The sequence below is a fragment of the Porites lutea genome, chromosome 8 (assembly GCF_958299795.1).
Source record: "Porites lutea chromosome 8, jaPorLute2.1, whole genome shotgun sequence".
NCBI lineage: Eukaryota > Metazoa > Cnidaria > Anthozoa > Scleractinia > Poritidae > Porites > Porites lutea.
Genome location: NC_133208.1, coordinates 4,082,794 through 4,107,170, shown reverse-complemented (window position 1 = coordinate 4,107,170; position 24,377 = coordinate 4,082,794). Strand labels below are relative to the sequence as shown.

The 24,377-nt window shown below is 37.9% G+C and overlaps 1 pseudogene; it reads left to right on the top strand.

Moving 5' to 3' along the window:
- Positions 1-3,124: 3,124 nt before the first annotated feature.
- Positions 3,125-23,565, top strand: LOC140945689 (uncharacterized; annotated as a pseudogene).
- Positions 23,566-24,377: the final 812 nt, after the last annotated feature.

The window sequence follows — 24,377 nt, the reverse complement described above, 5'->3', positions numbered from 1 at the left end:
AAATAACAAATTAGTAACTTTTTTTTTCGTCCAGGGTAAAACCAAAGTGAAAGTTGCTTGTGATTTTGCAGATTGCATTTTCCGTTCGCGATTCAAATTTTATTTATCTGCTGATGATACTAGTAGACCTTAACAGCAACAGGAAGCTGCAGACCTGGTCGGTTTGAAAATGCTGAATGGTGCATTCGACAGGTCGGAACGTCGTATCGGATAGAACTTCTGTACACATACACCTGGGATAACGGTCAACGATGACTGTAAAGGTTGATTTCCACTGTCGCTTTTTTCTTACGTGCGTACGCGCGTAAATGAAAAGGCAATTTATGAAAGACCACGCATAAACGTGTAACAAAGCGAATTGAAGTTGCGCCTCACTGATCTTGTAAGTGTCCCATACAGGATAAATGTCTGTGCCATTATAGGTGTAATGCTATACTGGGCAACTTTTTATGTCGAAATGAAAAGCTATAATCTGGTATGGTGTAGATATAACCTGAATTAGGTTCATGGAAAGTTAGGCGTCTGAATCAATTAGAAACGGTTAGTTCGTTTCTTTCCGCCTCAACTTAGGAAACCCTTTTACGTACCTTTCTTGCTGTTTCACGAAAGCCGTCATTCCGCGGACTGTCAGTGAATCTGTCAATGAAAGCACTCAAAAGCCTAAAAGTCGCTCAGTATACATTACGTAATCAAAAAACCCTTCTGTACATAACTCGTTTGATCAGTTTGATGTCACAATTCATCCTTAGTTAATTCGATCTACCGTAGCTCTGGAAAGATGGGAGCATTGACATGATGTCAACTAAACGGTTTTACCTTTCAAAAGGAAAGGTCTATTACAGCACACAGTTGACAGTAAATTTCCGCATTAGCGAGGTTGACTTTGTATGAGAATCTGTTGATTGAGCAAGAAACAAGTGTCCGTTGTCAACATCAACGGGTGTCCGTATTAGGCGGGTTGGGTTAACAGAAAATGCAGGGGCTTTCTTTCCCCAGGGACAAAGAAAACTGCCGCAATAACGAGGTGTCCGAACTCAAGAAAAAATGCCTCATCTTCGCAGGACTTAGCATAGAGAAATTGACACCGTCGACTAGCATTCTAGCTGAGAAAGGGCAGAAAATGCGATATTTCAAAACGGACAAACCCATAATCATAGGAGGCCATAGGAGGCGGCGTGGCCGAGTGGTTTGAGCGCCGGACTTGCAATTCGGAGGCCCTGGGTTCAAGTCCCGCTCTGAGCGCTAGCTGGATTTGTTCATGGTAGTCCCGAGTTCAAATCCTCGACCATGCTTGTAAACAGCCACCTGGTTTGCCTCCGGCCAGCTGGGATTCTTAACCCTGTTAAGTTCAATTTGAATTATTTGTTTCAGGCATTTGCTCGGCCCCACTAGCATTAGTGCTATAAATACTGCCGAGGGTAAATAACGGAATTATTATTTTTATTATTATAAAAATCGCGAGGTCGAAAGAGGTCGGAACGTGGAACTAGTATCAAGCACCCCTTGTCCGCCGATATGAATAATCAAATAGAGCAAAACTTCGCTAAAATAAAGACAGTTTTCGATAATTGTAGGTCATCTAAATAAGCATTCACTTGCGAGTTAAAACAGCATGGTTTAACAGAGTCTTAAACGAGAGCAATAATGCGTGAAATGACCAAGGAAACATTTTAAATTATCAATCAGACACCAAAGATTAACAGAGCACATTATATTTACCTTGGGTGAGCTCCATCTTGAAATTCAGCTTATTGAAAATCTCCCTCGAAACCTTCGAACGCTTTTTCAGCCGCGAAGAGAAGATAGAATTAGCCGCGAAGCATCGTGGGATATATGAAATTCCCCCCTTTCATTTTACCCAAATAAGACCTGCAAATATGATAATAAAAAGTATTATTATTATTATTAATATTATTATTATTATTATTATTATTATTATTATTATTATTATTATTATTATTATTATCAGATTTGTTATTAAGTTTGATGATATTAACGTCCTATTTTATTCGGTTAGTATTTTGATCCAATGAAAGGCGTATTTTTACTTAAATACGACGTGACATGCGTACTTTCTTTGGTCTCCTTCTGTGACTTTTGTGTTTGTTTGTTTCGAAACGATTGCATGGTTGTCATGTTTATACTCTTTTTGTACTTAAGTGGAATCTATAGAAAGCGTTAGTTAAAAAGTCTCGCCTTACTGATAGAGCATTATGACACTAGAGCCTCATAGTATAAACAAACTAAACTTTAGATACAAAGGGAGCTTGGAATTTCATGAGATTCAATGATATAATAATTGTAATATCTTGCCAGTGAAGAGTTATTAACTCTTCGCCCACTGTAACTTAAAGACAAAACATTTTCCGCGTACCGTACAAAAATTGCACTTGTATGACTGAAGCGGAGCATATCCTCTTAAAACTACCTCAGCCCTTCATTGTTCTACAAACCATGTTTATCTAACAACAAAAAAGTTTTCTCGGCAAGCAGTGGCCCATCATCAGGACTTGTCTTGGTTGTAATGAAATGGTACTCGCTTAGCTGCATCATTTAAAGTTGATTTAACTCGCAGTCATTCAAATTTTGTGATATTAATTTCTGAGATAAACGAAAATATTTATTTTTTTGTGAGTTCATTGTTCATTGTTTTTTAAGTTCATTTATTATTTAAGTTCATTGTTTTAAGTTCATTCATTTACTCACGGAAAATTACACTTTGTTCATCAATACGCATGTGCTTTAAGTTAACGTGAGGGACACGCACGCACGCGTGTGCGTGGTCACCGCTGATGAGCAACTCGCGACTCAAAGATAAATTATCAAAAAAGCTTTTTCAATAGCGTATGATAGCTCTGTAACAGTAGTACAAAATTGCAATTAAAATGGATGTATAACAGATATAAATGGAGAAAAGCCATTTTAAAATTCTCCTGAGCGTATCCTTTGCTTAACATATTTTTTCTCCCCCCCCCCCCCCCCTTTTCGACACCCACCTCGCAAATATCTCGAAAGAGGTTTAATGTCTAATTCTTCAATTAATTCAACAAAAATCTCTTTCGCACAAGGTAATGGAAAGAAAATGTACCTCTTGCGGAGAGTGCTAAAAAGTAGTTAAGTTGAAGGAAACAGCGTCTATTTTTACCGAGGCGCGTGCAGTGTTAAACCTTGAGGGAATTTACTGGATTAACCGGATTAACTCTTGAACGCCCCATAAAAATCAACCATTTTATTCTGATGACGCAGCATTGATATAAGTCAAGTTCACTGAGGAAACTAGTCGAAGATGTAAGAATATGAAGTTATGAAAAGTGTCGTTCCTTAAAACCGTAAAGTGGCTGAAAATACAAGTCTGATAGAGATAATATGTTAATAGTACATGTAACTTAAAAATAAAAGAAAGAAAACGAAAAAAAAGAAGAAGAAAAGAAAAGAAAAAAGGAAAAACAGAAACATTTTTAGTTTTAGTTTCCTTTTAGCAATTTTACTCTATCAGCAAAAGTTATGCACCAATTCATCGACCCAAACAAATAGCTATATCAAAAACCTCCCGGACTGCCAAGCCAGGTTTCCTTGTTCGCGACTAACATCACGTTTCTCAGTAATAAATACTCCGCGAGATCACACAGGTCATCTTTTATTTCCAAATAAAATGACTTTTGATAACTTTAGCGCCATCATTTCCTCCTGTCAGAAAAAAGAAACCATCCTACAAAATGTCTCAACAACTGGATCTCTTCAAGCTTCGCAATTTGCCCATTTGGTAGCTACAACCTTGGAAAAACCTTACTGCTGAGCGATTTTGATAAACCTAAGGCTCTTTTTTTTTCCTTTAGCTGTCCCACTCATTCCAACGTTTCCTCGCTTTTTGAGCTACGCCATTGGATTAAAGACTTAATATACATTTTTGTTGGGATATATTTTGATCTCTACTAACGTGCCCAGGCATGTAGAGATTATGGTCACTTTCCACAATTGTATATTCCCTTTCGCAAGAGACGCTCTACCCTCAGTTGTTGCAAGATGTGTGATCGTCAGCATCTCCCGTTAAGACTTTGTCTTATCGCATTTGTTACTTTGCTTGATTTCCGAGGAAGCAAAGGTATCTGATTTATATTTCACTTTTAATTTTGTCCTAAATAATTATGGCCAAGTTGAATTTGAAGTTCGGTTTTATTTAGTTCTCTCACCTTTTAATAGAGCAGGGAGGAGAGATTTAGGGGTGGGGCAGAAATCAAATTTAGAAATTTCTAACATGTGTTTATGTCGCAGCAAGGAAGAAGTAATTAGTAGTCAGCATCTCCCGTTAAGGCTTTGTCTTATCACATTTGTTACTCTGCTTAATTTCCGAGGAAGCAAAGGTATCTAATTTAGTATTCCACTTTTAATTTTGTCCTAAATAATTATGGCCAAGTTGAATTTAATTTCGGATTTATTTAGTTCTCTTACCGATGAATAGAGGAGGGAGGAGAGATTTAGGGGTGGGGCAGAAATCAAATTTAAAACTTTATAACATGTGTTTATGTCGCTGCAAGGAAGAAGTAATTTTACAGAACATTCACTTATTATTTTTTTTTCTTCTAATTACGACAGCAAGTTTTAAAGCGGGCAAATTCAACATCACTACAGCCAATCCTGGGCTTTTTGCTTGTGGCGATGTCTTGTTTGCTGTTCCATTCCACGGAAGACAGGAAGTTAAGATCCTTGCCTCACTCGGCCATTCAGAAAGAAAACCTGGTCAAACAAATGGTGCGGCTATCTGGGTAGAATCTTCAAAGAATAATGGCTTCCGTGTTTGCATCCTCGAGTATGGTGAAGGTTCTAATAGAACCGCTGAATTAAACTGGGTTGCTCTTCAATCTTCCCCTCCTGGTGCAGAAGTCGGCAGCACTTCCATAAAGTCATGGACGACAGGAACCGTTTGTAAAAAGATCGGCTTCAAGCAGGTTAGAAACTACTATTCTAAGTCACTTACCTCTTTTGGGCACTCAGATATATGTTTTTCGCTTATCTTCAATCATTCTTTAAATCCTGATTCAGTCATTTTCTGACGAGAAAGGTTAATAAAAATAGCATATATAACCAGCTCTCCAACCGGGCGAGAACAAACCAATGAAAAAAGCGCACTCGAACAATCGTAGCAGAGTTTCCTTTCTTCTCAAGATGAATTTTTGCCAATAATTTGTGTTATTGAAAGCCGTTAAAAGCAACCTGATCAGTTACCTCCGAAATTGCCATATTCATAAATATATACTGAATGGTTTTAGGTTTGGATGTCGGTTAAAAAATAATAATAATAAAAATATAATAATAAAAATAATAATATTATTATTAATAATAATTTTTTTATAAATAATTTGTAATTTGTAATAATTTATATTTAATAATAATAATAATAATAATAAATAACAGTCTGGTGTCAAAAATTCCGATTTGAATGAAATTTGTTGGTCACAAGAAAGTGAAAAAAACAACAACAACAACAACAAAAAAAGACAAAGACAAAAAAAATGTATATCGAAAGAGCCTTATAGAAAGACTTTAGGCGCGTGTATTGTTTCATCGGATTTAAACCTGCATGATTAACCCTCGGAATACATATTTGTTTTGATGACCCGAGACTGCAAGATAACTTGATTGGGGGTATATAGTGACCTATAATGAGCTTATAGTGACTTATAATGAGTTATTTGTCAAGCAATTTCCGCTTTTAAAGAGAAAACACATTCTCTTTCCTCCATCGACTTCATTTAAGAGGGAAATCACTCTGCCTTTTTTGGCATAAAATGTTCAGTTCTTGATCTAAACAAATTATTTTCTTATTTTCGTCCTAAGTTAGCCCTACTGTGATGTGATTAATTGTGTCATCCAGTTTTGTTAAGCTTTTGTTGAATTTTGTCAAACACAACGGATTGATTTTGGGAGAAAGGGTGGGCTGGGCCTCACGAGTGCTAGAGTTTTTGTTACTTTGTTGTTTTTGCGAAGATTAAGGGCCGGTTATTCAAACGAGTCAGCTATTGTTCAACAAAAACTCCCACATTCTAAGTCATTTTTGGTTTGCCAAACGTTTTCATTTAAACACCGTATATCGTGAACAGTTTCATAAAAGTATTTGTCTTCTAAAAGTAACCCAAATTAAGAAAGAGATCAGGATGTTAATTATTTCTTAAACGGCGGCTCAAATTAGACTTTGTTTAATTAACCCATTCTAAACATTTAGTAGATACCCTGCGACGAACTCTTCAAGATGATGCTAGTATTGTGGGATATGGTGCTGTTGGAGACACCATAGCAATAATGACGTCATTTCTTTATGGGGGGAGGGGGGGGGGGTAGCATTCACCTTCAGTAACGCCACTGGATGTCCCAGGGCTTTAAGGAAAACTAGTACGGAGCCCGAGAGTTATTTACGTTAAGATATGCGATATGAATGCCACTGTTTCTGAACAGGTCACAATCCACTGATATATTTTGACTTTTGTGTCATTTGTTTCTTCCTCTTATCAATTTTCAAAGGTTTTGATTTGCCTTTATCGTTTCAGCGTTTTCCGTCTCCCCCAATTGTACTTGTAACACCCCTTCAACAATCTCCAGGGAGACCACAGGATAGCATGGCGATATGGGTGGAGTACTCGCTCGAGCATGGGTTTAACGTTTGTTTAAGGGAAACCAAAATTTTTGATGGTCTTCATCAAAACATAAAAATTGTAAGTACTCAAACTTTGTTTAATGCCCATACTTCCTCGATTATTTTGTGGTCCAATCTCTTGGGGTCCACTCTGTTGCTTTGATGGTGCAACGGTTATCAGATAGCCGGGCAATGTCACCTGCCCATCTATGCTTTACTTTCCTGATAGCGTTGATGATATCGCCAGTTTGTTGACGGATCCAGGTGTTTCGCTTTCGATCTCGAAGGATAATGCCTAGCATTATGTGTTCCACCTTACTCTTTGCGATCGCAAGCTTATCCATGTATCATAGCGTTGTTCAGCGCCCATGTCTCGCAGCCATGTGTCATTACTGGTAGAATGTACTCGTCGTGAGGTATGTATTCCCTCTCTATTACGACTCACAATTTTCAAGACCGACTCTTTCGGTTTCTGTGTAGAATTAAATCTTAAACAGATCGGAGCTAGACGTAAAGTTTGCAAAGAAAAAAAAAAATACTGATACTTTTTGAGGCTTGGAAAACCGTTTGAGGATTTGTGAACTACTTCGCGCGGCTACCGAATGAATCGTACGATTCTCTCTCTCCCAGACTGTAGCAGTTGTTGTCTTTTAATTGGTCAGAGAAAACATTAACACAACATTGTTTACCATTATTTCCATTGTTTTAGGTTAAGGTAGCAAACCATTTGGCTTTTAGGACTAGAAGAGCTGCTACATGACCTCTCTTCCCGGGAAAAAAGAAAAACAATATGGGCGCCAAATACATACTTCTGGCTTTTATAGTTATCCTTTGTTAACAGAATTGAATTTTTATTTCGGCAAACAAACAGCTTAATTGAAAAAGGATTCTACAAAACTCTCATAAGCAAGCCTCCTTTTCGATTTTAACATGCAATATCGGTCTATTACGCAACTTCTAAACTTCTGGCTCAGTTTTCGTTTGCTTCTGCATTGAAAATAGAGTTATAATTACTCAAAGGCAATACGGTGTAAAGATTTGTAGAGAAAAACAACAAAAACTTTCCAATTTATAGTTATGAAAAATAATAATAATCAAAATAATAATGAAAAATGTACTTTAAGAACGAACTTAGATTGTTCACAGTCCTCTATTTTTCCGTAAGATCATCGAGATCGAGCGCTTTGCGTTACGGGCTGCCATCTTGCATGAGTGTCAAACCTACTTAGGGAGTGGAGGCGGTTTGGGAGGAAGCGAGAAAAATAGAGAGCTATAATCCCCGACGCCCGCCCCCTCAGTACAATTTAAAATCAGGATAGCCGTGACGGTAAGACGCGGTATATCTAAACGATCTCACGAAAAAATAGGGGACTGTGAACAGTCCAGAACGAACTAAAATATTCAAAACGCTCTGGTCACGTCACTGATGATGACATGTCCCTCCTTTTGTCATTAAAAAAATATCAGGTGGAACATTATTTTTCTTGAAATTTTCACTGCCGTGTGATGAAACGACGACTCTCTACAGCCCTTGGCCTAGTCTCCCGACTTTTTCGCTCATGTTCATTGGCCCCTTAAATTTTTAATGCCGGACGTCAACTGGTTATTTTTAAATGCCCCTACTCAACCAAAACCTCAAATATGCGGTTTGCTTTTAAATCGATGAAATCTTGTCACAGCAACAAAAAAACCGTATTCGGCAATAGCCACGTGACTGATGACGTCATTATCCCAGATGTGACATGGGGAGATATTTTATGGCAAATGTTATCTTGTTGTGGTCTGACATTCCTCTACGTATAAAATTGTCAAAGTTATAAAGCTTTTTTTTTTTTTTGTAAATGCTCAAAGGATTATTCTGGGATATTTTATATGATAATTATAATTTACTTTTATAATTACTTTACTTTTGTTTGATTTTTTTTTAAAGTTTATCCCTTACAAGCTGTTTTTGACTTGTAGAATTGGATGGCATATAGCAGTCTGCGGATTGAGAACTTTACGATATCCAATAGTTTGGTGTTCGCAAACAACAACTCTCAACTGGACAGCAGTGCATTTTGTCAGGTGATCAGAATTATGAGTAAGAACGGATAAACCTCCGATAGTCTTGCATCAGTTTTACCTTCTTAATGTTCTTGCGCTTTGCTCACATACATCGAAAGTTCAGAATTATTGACGTTCTAATTTATTTTACAACTGGCTACGCGTCTTAAAGCTTGTAAAATTATAAGTTAGAGTTTTAGAATTTATCTTTCGTATATGGGTACTTCATCTAACGAATATTACCTTGTATGCGTGACGTTTATTATCAGTGTGACTGAACTACCATGTAGAGTGTCGTCTTCTTTAAGCCCTCAAAACAGTTTGGTAATGGTTGCGAAATCAAATGTCAATTTACTTTTAATATTTGAAGAAAATCAACTTCACGGACCCTTTCTACACTCCTCCCGTGGTTGTAGTGACGCCAAAGCGTGGCAACAATAGCCATGCCATTCCTCCTTCTGGGCCTGGATGTGACGCAATAATCACCTGGATTGAGGTAAGATATATTCACTTATTGTAGTTGCCATGGCATATAGGACTACCAGGTTGGCCCGAGACTGCAGTTATTCTGCATTTGCGATGGGATGCTCAGCAGAGAAAGTTGTAATTTACAGTTTGAGAAAAACAAGAAGAGGCCTTTAGAACTGGAGTATTTTTTGTCAGAAGCAAGAAGTATTCTAACTGGTCCTTTCGTAATAAACTAATTCAATGGGATGGATTTTGTAACATTCTAAACTGAATAAGTAGAGCGAAAGAAGCAAAGGTATGGTTTATGGTAGTTATTATTTTTACTCATTTAGCACACGTCTACAACAGAAACGGAGATATGTGTGAGAAGCTACAGTAGTGACGTCAGCGAAAAGGGGAACATTGAAGTCAATTACATGGTCATCGGAGGTGGGTACAGAAATATTAGGCCATCAGGCGTACTGCATATCAAATGGGAAACACCAAGTAAAAATAGCAGCAGAAAACTAGCAAAAATTTTGCAAATTTTTACACCCCTTTCGCTTATCTAAACAAAGATGAGTCAAGTCTACCGCCGTCTGTTTTCATTATATCTTTGTTTTGTTTTGTTTTGTTTTGTTTGTTTGTTTGTTTGTTTTTTTTCATTTTTGTTATAATTCTAAATCTTACATCCCTTTTCTTCCATTTTGCTAAGCCTTGTTGTATTGAATTCCCCGCAGATTTAGACCCTTGCTTAGATGTCCTATGCCATTATCACGGCCTTTGTAAGGCGTTTGGGCCTTTCGATGCTCGCTGCGTGTGCATAGATAGTTGCCCATCTTACCAGGAGCCCATATGCTCTTCCAATGGCACAACGTACGATAACATATGTTTTTTTAAGCAAGATATATGCCTACATCGGTTGAATTTCACAGTACAACATCCTGGGAGTTGTGAAGGTATTACTGGGTTGCACTTGATTTCACATGACGGCGGCCATGTTGTTGGTCAAGAACAAAGCATTTCTCTCCGCTGGGAAAATAAGTCCATTTTCATGTACATTCAATTCGAAAACATATCTGTTGTATCGACCACCAACATGGCCGTCTTGTCACATGGTTATGTTACAAATCAATAATATGTGATATAGAACAAAATTTGTGATATATAAGGCCCTTTTTTAAAATCAAAAAACAAGAAATTCCAAGATTATTTTTTTTGCTAGCAGTGAAAAGAAGCCATTTAAGCGCGCGCTGATGGCGCGTACTGTCCAGTTACTTAGGCATGACGCGAACTGTCCTATTAAACTGTCGTATTAAATCAGGTTGTCTATAGCCTATCAGATTTGAGAATTTTGTGATACTTATGGTTATTATTATTATCATCACTCTTGTCAATGTTATTATCATTGATTGATCATTCATTGATATTATCGTCATTATCATTATTATTTCAACTTAAGTTCAAATGAAGTTGATTCTCAGTGCTTGTATAAAAAAATGGTATCAAATTAAAACAACAATACCAGCAACAACTCTAAAGAACAAAAACAATAGTAGGCTAGGGTCCACTCTCTGTTTCTACCGTTCGAGCTTTTTCTAATCTTTGCGAGAACACTAGTAGTAAGATCTGTTCATATTACTGACTTCAATTCTAAATCATTTAATTCAAAACATCTGTTAGTTTCACCATGGTCTGTCGATAAAAGAAGTTGTCCCGAATCGATTTATTAATTTTTCTACCTACTTTTTTCGTCTGACGAAGAAAGCCAACAAACCTTTAGTTTACTATATATGTGCAGAGATTTACTATAACATATTTTTGACGTGTAAATATCATCTGTTAAGAATTCATGGCAATGTGATTGGTCGGACGATTTTATCACTAGTGAAAATTATCGTATGACCAGTCACTGACCGCAGACGAAAATCTTTACCAAAGATTTTCACTGTGTGCTTTTACAGCCCCTAATTACACAGTCATGGCATCGCCTTCGGAAACTCAGGGTTTGCAGATGTAGTTTTAGTTCTCGCTCGTTCGTTTGTGGTTCTTCACAATTCGTGAATAAAAATCGTACGCACTCACCAACCATGAAGTATTATCCATATTTTTTTTTTAGTACAGCCTAAAAACAAATATAGAGGGGAGCCTGAAAACTATTCTCTAACTGAGAGATGTTTTCTTAATAGTTTGAATAACCACATGGTCTTGGTGTTAAAATAAACAGATGAATTTAATACCTAAATGTTGCTCTTCGAGGATTAATTTTGTTTTGGTTCGTTTTCGTCTGTTGGCGAAAATCCTGTCGGATAACATTTTCTTTCTAAGGAATCGCAGATATTTGTAATATCTAACTCTGATCATAAGATCTTTTTTTTTTTTCTTTTTCTTGTGAGTTAAGTGCTAGAGACCTTAAGATGCACAGCTTATTTCATTTCTGTTTCCTCTGTTCACTCAGTGCTGCAAAATAAGAGTATTAGTAGTTATTAATAAATGACCTTTTTTGATGAGAATAAGGCTATTAAATCTGTCTTATTTTTATTCTTTTAGGATTTCCAATGCAACGTGGTCGCCGCCATATGCCCCACATACCATCCTTGGGATATTCTCATTGCGAAGTAATTCCATTCAAACCTTTTGTGTTCTATCCCGACAAAAAAATTGAAGTACAAATTACTGTCAATCACGTCGACACCAGTGACAAGTCTTACGTCCATGATGCTGCTGTGTCGTGGGTCGAGAAAGTAAGCAACGACCAGTTCACAGCGTGCGTGATGACGGCTGGTTTTAACGAACGAAAGTCGAGCGCTAATGTCACAGTAGATTGGTTGGCATACCAAGGGGCTCCGCTTGGTGGTGTTGCCGGCGAAGTGCGTATATCAGATTGGTGGACTGGGACAACTTGTGAAACTGTGAATTTTCCTTCAGTAAGTTTTGAATTTCATTTCGTTCCTTTTCTATCTATTATTCTACCGCATGTTTCTTTTGTCTCGTCTTGTCTTTTACACTAAGCAAACTGTCGATATTTTCATCGATAATATTTGTCGTAACCCACTTGTCCTTGGCATGTTTAAAGTGGCTCGATACAGTTTTTCAGGGTAAAAATCTTCGAATTTTTAGCATAAACTATGTCGCCATAAACAAAGATTTGGAAAAATTGCCATCACAGTCGTATTAGGTAAAGATGAAACATTGTTATGATCAGGATTGCAATGACATCGGAGTTGTCATAGCAACGAAATCACGCCTTTACCTATTCTACTTGCAGCGGTATTTCTCAGCAGTGGGAACTGTTCTTCCAAAATCTTTCACGGGAGCTCTTTCCTCCAATAGCTGCCTCGACGTTCGTGAGGTTTAAGCGGAATCTGTAAAAGTGTTATCGAGATACTTTGGGATGAAGTTTTTATGGTTAGAAATACAGTAAAAAAGGGACAATCTTGATGTTTGGCCGTTATCTGTAGAAAACGAAGCGCTTTTAACAGGCGATTTCACCTCATAGTACTTTCAACCTTTTTAAAAACGTTCGTGAAAGATCGTGGAGATAGCTCTAGCAATTGCTAGAAAGAAGGATTTGATTAGTATGTATCGAGGCGCGTCTTGTTAGCGGTTTTGCAAACATTTTGGTCTACTTTTACAAATTAGCGAATAATTTTTAAACCACTCGGTAGATTTTTTAAACAATATGAGATTCTCGACATTAAGCATCGTTTTAGGAGACCTAAGTCTCAAGATTATTGATATATTGTAAGGCAGTAAAATAATGGCTACAATTCGCTAATTTTCTATCTTCTCATTATTCAAGTTATTGTCTCAAAGTTTCATTTTCACGTGAACAGCAGTAACTAACAATGCATGTGAAATATGCAAAAATGCTAGCTATTGCTGTGCACGAAAATATGAAACTTGAAGATAATACACCTGAATAATGAGAGGCTCTCACTTGTAAACACAAAATGTCTGACCAAGAATTAGCGAATTGTAGCCCTTATTTTACTGCTTTATAATATATAAGTAATGTTGAAACTAAAAGCCAGGTCATATAGAAGGACGGTTAATCTCAAGAATCTTAAATTTTTTGTTTAATGCATCAAGTGGTTTAAAAATTATTCGCTAATTTGTTAAAGTAGACCGTAGTGTTGTCAAAACCGCTAACAAGACGCGCCTCGATACGTACTAATCAAATCCTTCTTCTAGAAATCGGCTGGAGCTATCTCCATGATCTTTCACACAAGTTTTAACGCTCTCACAGATTTCGCTTAAACCTCAAAAACATCGAGGCGGCTATTGGAGGAAAGAGCTCCCGTGAACGATTTTGGAAGAACAGTTCCCAGTGCCGAGAAATACTGCTGCAAGTAAAATAGGTAATGGCGTGATTCGTTGCTATGACAACCCCGATGTTATTGCAACCCTATATCATAACAAATTTTTGTCTTTATCTAATACAACTGTGGTGGCAATTTCTCCAAATCTTTGTTTATGGCGACGTAGTTTATGCTCAAACTTGGGAGGTATTGACCCTAAAAAACTGTATCGAGCCCCCTTAACCAACCTTTATTGATTTTAATTGATTTTTCCTTTGTTATTTTATAGGGCAAATTTTCAGTCTCGCCCTCGGTGTTTGTAACCGCCAAACATGACAACCCGGGACTTAAGAGGGACGCGTGCGCCTTGTGGATTGAAGATGTTACAACATCACACTGTAAAGTTTGTTTGAGAGAGTTACAGAACTATGCAGGGGCCCATGAAGATATCTATGTTGTAAGTATTACAGATCAGCTCCATGATGACTAAATATTCATTAAATGTTCTTGAGGTAACAGGAGCCAAAGTCGCCACATATGAATTCACTGCAGGGAAGAGCAATCTTTCATCCAGGCCCCAGTTGTTCAGGAGCTGGATAGCCCTATCCACCGGAGAAATCGTTATCCAGTGGATGAATGTAAGAGAAACCAATTGCGCTACACTTTTGTACCAAAAACACGATAAAGATTGTTGTTGTTGTTGTTGTTGTTGTTGTATCTGGTGTATAGCGGTATCCACCTTTTAAACAGGGAATGAGGAAAATTTTCTCTCATCCACAGTAATTGATTGTCGGTAGAGTCTCGCGAGTTCGGGAAAAATTAAAATCAAAATGACCTCAAGATGATTTAGAAACATCGGATGGTTTCGAAAAGGTGGAAAATTGGCCGATGTTTCGCTTTTCAGTCGTTTCAAATCAAATTTCGTTTATACAAAAGCTCTTAGGCAGTATGAATAATTTAATGAACTGTACGTTTCTTTATTTGCGTGTCCATGATCATGATGTTTGGAACAATCTTCATTGTAGATATTACAAAATGAACTCTTACAGTGACTTAATTACAATATCTCTTTTTTGATTATATTTTAGGCTTGGATGGCATTTACATCTCTTCACAAACCTCCATTTTCAGAACACAGCTCACTCTACTTTGCAAATGATAGACTGCCAGCGGCAGATCATAACTACGCCTTCTGCAAGGTCACTGAACTTATTCGTATAGTAGATAAGAAATGATAATATTTGTACGACCTTTTGCAAATGTTGTATTAAACGATACAATTCGTTAACCCTAATTCAGACCCGGCGTGCTTTTGAAGCATCTTCGTTGTGGTGATTTCGCCTTCTTTGTTTACTTTGTTAGAAAACAATTATATCCGTCTACCCTCTATACATATCTTCAATGTACACTTTCATTTTTGTAGCTTTTATTTCTGATCCTCTTTGCAGGATGTCGCTTTTTCTCATGCGTACAATGTGACTCCAAACGTGCTTGTTTCTGCCAATCATTCGACAAAAGGAGGGAATCTGAGCCTCGAGCATAATGGCATAACTGCTTGGATCGAGGTAGGACAGTCTTGGTGCCTCTTAAACACAAATCGCCATTAATTGATTATATTTTAATTGATATTATTGATTTATATTTTCATTTCAGTTTCAGTTTCAGATTGATGGCCAATGATTTATTTTGCAGTACATTAACACGACTGGCTTCCGTGTTTGCTTAAAGGAATTATATGAAGCAAAATACGATCCTTTGTCGGTAGTCTTTACAGTTTTGTCAGGTAGGAGCTTGGCGATATAGAGTGTTTTCACTCACATGGCCTGCATATATGCAAATTTATTGGAACAAAAGAAAGCGTTTGCATAAGAAAAGAGTTCAACTCCCACAGGATTGGTTTGGGACACCAACATGGCCGCCGTTTAATTGTTTTGGGACACCAATTTGGCCGCCGTGACGTCATGTGAAAACACTCTATAGATTTAGGGTCATTACAAAACATTGATTGCTGGGGATTATGAGCTCTTGTCAAAAAACTTTCCTCATATTATTTTTGCTGAGGACATTGTAGGTAGCCCTTGTAATCATAATTTTACAAACAAATTGTCTTATTAAGGCAATGCGGTTTGTTATAGCCTATTTTTTAAAGTTGCTGTCAATCTCACATGATGGTGAGTTGAGAGAGGCCTTTGAATATAGACTTAAGAAGGCAACATCGTCTCAATATACTAGCCTGCGTGCAAACGATAACTAAAGTCTGATTAGTAAAAATTTCGATTGCGCGCAGGCTACAATATACCGGCTTTCATTTATTTCATAGGTAGTATATTGTCATCATGTTGTTTTCTCCTTGGAAGTAAATTGCTCCTAATTTTTCATTGATATGTGCAGAAATCTGTCCACCTGGATGGGGTTACTTTAATGGTTATTGCTACTGAACAAGTTTATTATGTGCCTCTTGGCTGAATACAGAGTCGAATTGTTCAGTGATGGGCTCTACTTTGGTAACAGTACACAACCAGGAAGAAAATGTCTACATACAGCACCGTCACAATGGCGAAAGATCCTGGATAGGACTAAATGACTGTAGCGTGGAGGGATCTTAAGTAGTTTTAGGTTTTGGGCTCCACGCCAACCAAACGATTGGAAAAACGAAGACTGCGTGCACACTCTTGGCGCCAAGCATGGCTATACATGGAATGATGTACCATGTGACAACTGCTTCAACTATAGTTGTTTTAAAGGTACTGTAATAAATCAGTAAAGTACTTATCAAAAACACTACGAAACTGTAAAGTAGGAATTTGTTTCCTACTCATGACCAAGGTAACTGCTTGTCTTTCATCCGACTAAGTCAGGAATCGAGCCATTGGGCCACCTCGAGACCCCTGAACCCCTGAGGTACTCATTACAATCTTGCTGCTCTTCAGGTGGCCTTTGTTTAAAACAGTCCGGTATTAATAAGGGAGCTTAACTGACCAAGATGGCGACTGGAGCGTAAACGTCATTTATAGAGTGTATTATTTCCATTTTTTTTTAAACTTTTAAACCTGCTATATGCAGGCGAGTAATTGGAGCACATACAAGTCCAGAAAGAGAAAGATAGTTAGTTTTGTTAGATTTGAAAATCAACCTTTTAAAGATTAATACTTGTTATTTCATTTAGATCTATTGGTATGATCTTTTTCTCAATCGCTTGTTTTTGACTTTTAACTAATCCCTTTCAGTCATCGATGAGTGCATAACCAATCATCACAGCTGTGACGTGAACGCTGTCTGCCAAAATGTCATGGGTTCGTCATATAATTGCACTTGCAAACATGGATATTCTGGAGATGGAAAAAAGTGCTTTGGTAATTCTTGGCCTGTTTAACTACACATTGTCAATTTCCTTTGGGTGGGACGTCACCCCTCTCTACCTGCTTGCGCGTCAAATAACTTTTTCGAAACCCCATAATACACGCTCTTTGCCCCTCAAAATTTGCGTAAGTTATTGTTTTCAAAATGCTTTTAAGAATGTGCACTCCTCCGGGGAGCACTTAAATCAATCAATCAATCAATTAATCAAAACACTGTCGCAAAATTTGGGTGTAGGGGGTGGGGGAAGAATGTGTCGTGTGGAATTAAAAAAGTAGAGAATGGGTTATGATCCGCATGAAAAAAAGTCACAGTTCCTTTTGATTACGGTTTTCATTTGGCATGAGCAAAAATTTCTGCCCAATTTAGCTTAGAAATATATTTTTTTTTTTACTAAAGATGAACTTGGGCAGTTTTTGCCCTTTTTAAACCTTTTTGACATTAAGATAAAGATGAAGTCCAGCACTTATCCCAGGTTGGATTGCTTACGAGAACTGGGGGAAGCAATGCGAATGAAAATCCGTCTTCTTAACCATTAGCGTATAAGAATAGGAAGTTGAATTTTGGGTTCCTGTACTTACTTTAATATTCGTTTGCTATTTTCGTCTTTTAGATATAGATGAGTGTGCCTCAAAGACCAATTCATGTGATGTTAATGCTTTTTGTAATAACACGGCAGGATCCCATAATTGTACCTGTAATCGTGGGTATTCTGGGAATGGACAAGCGTGCACTGGTAAATATCGAATGTTGTTCATACATGTACATTATTACACGTATGCCCTATATAGAACTGTATAGTCAGAGAGAACGCTGAGCACTTATACAATAGACACGTGAAAGGACGTTTTTAAGATGCTGTTACATATAACTTCTCGCGTATCCTGTATATTAATAAAGAGGAATAAGGCAAGAAAGGAGTGAAGGAAGGAACAGACTTGGAAGGAGGGGAGGAGAAGAAAGAAGGAAAGAAAGAATTGCAAAGAAAGAAAAGAGTCAACGTTTTCATGCGGGCAATTCAAGCAAATTCTAGAGGAATCCCCCCCCCCCCCCAAAAAAAAAATGTATGGCTTGAGTTTATAGAGTGAATTTGTACCTGTATGTTCCCGTCAAAGGTGGAACGAAAGGAGGGGAAGTATATCTAAGAGGTCAATTGGGGATGTGATGTTAATTCAAATTACCATCGCTCGCTGTTATGGACGCAACATAAGGAATTACGAGAAAAAAGTTAAAGAAAAATTAGGACTATGGGATTCCCCTACTTCTTTTTAGTACTTTGCCAACCGAGGTAACAGAAATCAGTAGCATCGCAGCAAGGTGGTTTAATGTTAGGACAACTGTGTGAGACAAATAATTTAGTGTTCGGTTGGAAGAGGTCGGACCGCGTTAACAAGGATGCACCTTAAACCTGTTATCTTTCTCCCCTCAGATATAGACGAATGCACTACCAAAACCGACAACTGTGACGTGAATGCTGTGTGCACTAACACTGCAGGATCCCATCTTTGTGCATGCAAATCTGGTTACTCCGGGGATGGAATCACTTGCTATGGTAATTATTAAGACATAAATGTTGGTCAAGGGACTTAAATTCTTTTTGAAGCAATTTTATTATGTATTTATTAATCCTGTCGCTTTTTGCGGGTGATGCTTGCTCTATCCATGATATATCATTTTAACAAGTAACAACCAGTGGTTCTCATTAGCAGTAATAGCTGACACTAAAGCTGCCCCTCCCCTTTGAAATATACCGATTCATATTAAAGATTTTCACTAATATTACATACAATAGGTGAGATAAAAGCAGGAAACGCAAGATTCCACGCACTGATTCATAACAATTTGCGCAGCTTTGATCAAACACTATCGACGTTTGGACATTCTTGTTAACTAAAATGGCATTTAAGAGAATACTTGCCTTTAAAAAAAGCTTTGTAGAGGGTCATCTGTTAAAAAAATGAATAATTTAGAACTCGGTTGGAAGAGGTCGGACCGCGTTAACAAGGATGCACCTCAAGCCTGTTATCTTTCTCCCCTCAGATATAGACGAATGCACTACCAAAACCGACAACTGTGACGTGAATGCTGTGTGCACTAACACTGCAGGATCCCATCTTTGTGGGACTTGAATTCTTTTTGAAGCAATTTTATTATGTATCTATTAATCCTTTCGCTTTATGCGGGTGATGCTTGCTCCATCCATGATTGCCCCCGCAGGGATTTCGCCCAGAGGCGAAATCCCGAGGAGGCACCCTAGTAACTCGCGCGTATATTAAGGACAGTACTTACAGTTCAAAAATACAGTCAGTATACTAGAAAAAATCTCGACTTGCTCGAACAGGGGCCGCGAGGAATCGGTAGGTAATGATGACGTTTCTATTGTTTGCGCCCGCAAGTACGAAATGGTTAGGATGACCTAAAGACAGAAAATCCCGAAGGGACCGCTCAGGTAGATTTTGTGACATTTATTGTGCGGTCATACTTCGATACTCTTTTGCGTTACGCAGTGACATTCTGTGGAGCAGTTGTTTTGAAAGTTATGGACCAAAAGACACTCGTTATGCGCAGATGAGGTTATAAGGTGCGTTTAACTGTGTATATGTAAACACTTGAAGAGTTTACCAGACGCGAGTTCACAAATCTTTGATTTATATTGGAAACCTTGTCAGACATTCTTTCTCTTTCTTTGTCCGGAATGAGACTCAGCCCCAAACAAGCAAGACGAGTGAACAACGGATAGCTTATCACTAGCAGATTGATGGACAATTACAGAAATTCGCCGACAATCAAATTCTGTGCTGACTTTTTCCCTGCTTACAGATGTCCTTTCGTTATAAAGTTTCGAATAACGCTGTGGTGAATCGATCCGAAACGTCCTTTTAATTACTAAGGCTTACTTTCCGGCAAATAAAATGAACTGAATGTAAAAAGTGAAAGAGAAATAGCGAAAAATTCAACTTCTAATTAAATCTTTTCTGATGGTTTGGAATAAACTATTCTCGAAACTGAGAATGTTTTGATCAAAGCTGTGTAAATCGAGCTGAAACTGTGCGTGGAACCTTGCGTTTCCTGTATTTATCTCACCTATTGTGTGGAATATGTGTGAAAATCTTCATTATGAATCGGTATATTTCAAAGAGCTACACAACCAGCAAAAATACTATTGACCGACAATATACAGAACGGGGGCAGCTGTAGTGTCAACTATTACTAGTATATCATGTTAACAAAATTAATAACAACCAGTGGTTCTCATTAGCAGTAATAGGTGACACTAAAGCTGCCCTCCCCCCCCCCCCCCCTCCCCCTTGAAATATACTGATTCATAAAAAGATTTTCACTCATTGCCAACGAGCCATCCGAGCGAAGATGTTCGGATGGCGAGGCGGCAGCAGAATAGAGCCGCGCAAGACTGGGCTGTAGGCAGAAAAATTCAAAAAGTGTAACCTCATGTAATGTAGATTCCCCTGAGACCAAGTGGTGTGACAGTTTCAGCCAATCAAAAGGCGGTAAACTATACTTGGCGCACATGTGTTCTTTCCTCAGCGGCACGCGAAGACTGAACTTGAATGTGGTACGCTTTTATTGTTTATTCACCTAAATCTGGCCCCGGCAGTCAAGGTAAATGAAAACTTGATGCATTGTATTAATTTGGGGGGCCATTAATGTAAGGTTTTAACGAAGAGAAGCTTGTAAAACAACAGTTTAAGCAAAGAAAAGTTTTCCATGTGAAACAAGCAATTCTCAACCACTAAAAAGGATCAGATTACACGAGGAGATAAGGAAAGCTTGATACGAAGAATATAGGAAAATCTGATGTTGGGGAAAAATCTAACTAGCAAATAGAAAAGTAAGAATAAAAAAGAATTAAAAGCCTAAAGCGAACGACAAAGGAAAAGAAAACAACGCTATTTTTTTCGAAACCTGGACGAGTTTATAATAATTAGTGATATAATAAAATACCGACGTGCCGTACATGTCGTACATCGCATGTCCTTGAAAACATTTCAAGCAGCGCAGCGAATCATTCTAAAATTCAATAGGAAAACAAAAAGCCTCGGGAAATTTCAGAGGAGGTTTAAATGATTAAACTGCACAAATATTTATCTACAAAGTGAAACCGAACCAACACTAATTTTGTAGTGGTAAGAGAAACGATCATTTTTTACATTTCCCCCTAAATATTACCGATCGCTTCCTCTGCAAGCTGTTTCATTCTTTCAAAAAACATGCCTCATGACACTTCAAACTTTTATATAGCAGGTTGGTAAAGCCACCGTGGAGTCTGAGAACTGACTCTTCTCCGAACCTTTATACTTGCATAGCACCTTAGTTTCAAGAAAATAATCCTTTCAACAGGAAGGGACCAAGAAACTGTCAAATGTTGGAAAAAAGGAATCCATTCCTATGCAAAATACGCTTGATTTGCTCGTTGGCACTCTATCGATAGGTATACCTAGTATTACATACAATAGGTGAGATAAAAACAGGAAACGCAAGATTCCACGCACTGATTCAAAACAATTTGCGCAGCTTTGATCAAACACTAGCGACGTTTGGACATTCTTGCTAATTAAAACGGCATTTAAGAGAATACTTTCCTTTAAAAAAAGCTTTTTGTAGGGGGTCATCTGTAAAAAAATAAATACACCAGTACAGAATTTTAATTGTGGACGAATTTCTGTAATCGTCTACCTTGTAGAGTCTACATTTTTGCGATGCAAGCTGCCGTGCGAAAAGGACTACTACGCACTTTACCCATACTGGGAAAATGTAACTTATACTCGAAGGGAAAATTAATCTTCCCATCGTTCGCTAATAAGCTAGCTTAATTCACTCCTTCGCTTAGGAAAACTTGCTTGCTTGTGGACTGAGTCGTACATTCACGGCCCCAAAGCCGGACTTGTGTCTGAGAACTCTAAATGGTTTCCAATGAAAGATATTTGAATGACCTTGAATGACAAACCCGTGTCGAGCTTACAGTCTTTTGGTCTATAATTTCGTTCAAACGCAAGATTTTCTCTTGTGTTGGTGAGTTTTTGATGCTTGTTTAAGAGAGTAAAAGGAGACAAAGAAATGAAAATTTCACTTTTGCTCTAATACTTTCAAAACAGTTGCTCCACAGAATGTTATACCGAACACACACATAACGCAAAAGAGTATCAGTAGAAAGTATGACAGTACAATAGCAATACCACAAATTCAACCCAAGCGGTCCTTTCGGGCATTTTCTGTTTTACGTCATCCTAACCATTTCTTACTTGCGGGCGTTCGGCATTGTTTAGGGCTAAAACGTCATCATTACCCAACAATTTCTCGCGGCCCCTTTTTAACCAAATCGAGATTTTTTTTCTTTTATACTAACTTCACATTTTAACTGTACGTACTTCCCTTTATATACGGCCCGAGTTACTAGGATGTCTCCTCGGGATTTCGCCTTCTGGGCGAAATCCTTTCGGGGACAATTATGAAATTATGTGCGAACAACGACGGCAACTTTCGATACATCAAATTAAAAGAATAATAATTTCCGCTAAATAACTTTCGTAACCATAAAGGTACAGGTCTGCAACTCCTCGTAGTGACAGAGCAGTAAAATTATATGAAAAATACTTTACAAATCCAACCGACCTAGCAGAAGGAGTCGAGATGTGCCACGGTAAACATCATGTTTAATTTTTTAGCTGATATAAGCGTGAAACCAATTGATAAGAATAACTTAGACAGCTATACCGCCTATCTTGTTCATAAATCCATGAATCTGCTCAGTTTGGCTCGATTTGAAACAGATTGGCTTATTATGATGTTCCTGAATGTCATATTATGTTTACAAGGGCATTGTGGGTTGCCACGTCTCGCTTCTTACTAATTGTTCTTCCAGTCAAAGGCGTTGGTAAATTTCCTGATGCTTCAAAGAAAAGCCTAGCAACTCCTGTTAGTAACTTAGTAGCGATTGAATAAGAAAACATACAAGTCCGTCCAAATACTTGACAAATAAAGCAAGAAGCGAATGGAGTAAAGCACATGGTTGAGCCAGCATTGCAATGATCAGCTGTGTTGTTAATCCGCACGCGGAAAGCGAGGCAAAATGACCTACATGTACATGGACTAACATCTTGCGTGATTTCAACCCCTATCTGAGTGAAATAGGTCTGCTGAATGGGATTCGAACACGATTTTGCTCCATGTTGCATATGTGAATTCATTAACACTGAAGAAAGTCAATTTCAATGGGCCTAGCTTTTCCCCTGAAGTGATTGTAGGAGAGACATAAATATGGACTTACTCTTAAAAAAAATCGTTAAAAAAAGACGGAATATGGACAACGGTTGGCGTTAAAAAAAGAGGAAATTAAAGTTCAAACATTAAAAAAAAAAAATACTGAATAGAATTACGTTTCGGTCTTCACGACCTTCATCAGTTACAAAATAGCTCGTATGGAAAACTCTTAAATACAAGGAACAAAAGTTACTTAACAATGACCATTGAACGATTACCTAACGAACTGAAACGAAAGAGAACCCTAGCTCTTTTGAAAGACTATCGCACCGCGATAACAAGGATGCACCTTAAACCTAATTTCTTTCTCCCTTCAGATATAGACGAATGAACTACTAAAACCGACAACTGTGACGTGAATGCCGCGTGCACTAACACTGTTGGTTCCCACCTGTGTGCATGCAAGTTTGATTCCTCCGGTGATGGAATCACGTGCTATGGTAATTAATTGAAAGTTAGGGAAGACGTGTTTATTGTAATTTCTTTTTATGCAAGTGGTATGTACATGAAGACTGAACTTTTGTGCGGCTGATGCGTACTCCATGATTTATATCTTTTATTTTATTTTACATATATATCTGACTGGATTTGCAAAAACATGGCTGCAGAAATCTCTCTTATATACCTTCTGACTGAGTCTTGTAGTGGAGCATTTTTTTTTTTTTTTTCATATTTACTTTTTATTTATTTAATCGGTACCGGATAGGCTACAGTAAGAAGACTTTGATGAGTTTCTCACTGACCATTAACCTATTACGCCCCCCACCCCCCCCCCCCCCCCCCTCAAAAAAAAAAAAATTATAACATCCCAGGCATCATTAAGCCTTATGAAGAACAATTCTTACGTCTGGCAAAGTCTGCTGCGTCCAATATCTTCTCGTATTTCGTCTCATTTCGGGCTGCACGGGTGAAAGACTGATCCCGGGCTTGAGACGGAAAGATTGGATATTGCGAGCTTTGTTGTTGGCAGTAACAAGTCTTTGGCCTCACAAAGTAGTTTCTAGGGTTGAAAATCTATTCGGCTAGATGGAATTTCATGCTGATTTCTGACCAGGCCAAAAAGTTGTTTTGAAGGCGGGGGCTGTATGTCTCCCTTTCAACCGCTGGTTTACATCCGAGATCTTGAATAAATCGACTGTCAGTGAGTCGAGAAAAGTTCCATGTGACGATTTATGTGGAGAAAGCGAGAGTTTTACGGAGTAATTTGACGGTGTTTTGCCCGTGTTAAGTGTTGAAATATTATGAGTGGTTTTTGGAAGTGTTGTGATTACCGCGAAAGTCATTGATTGTGTGATTTACCGAAAGTGTTGACAGACAAA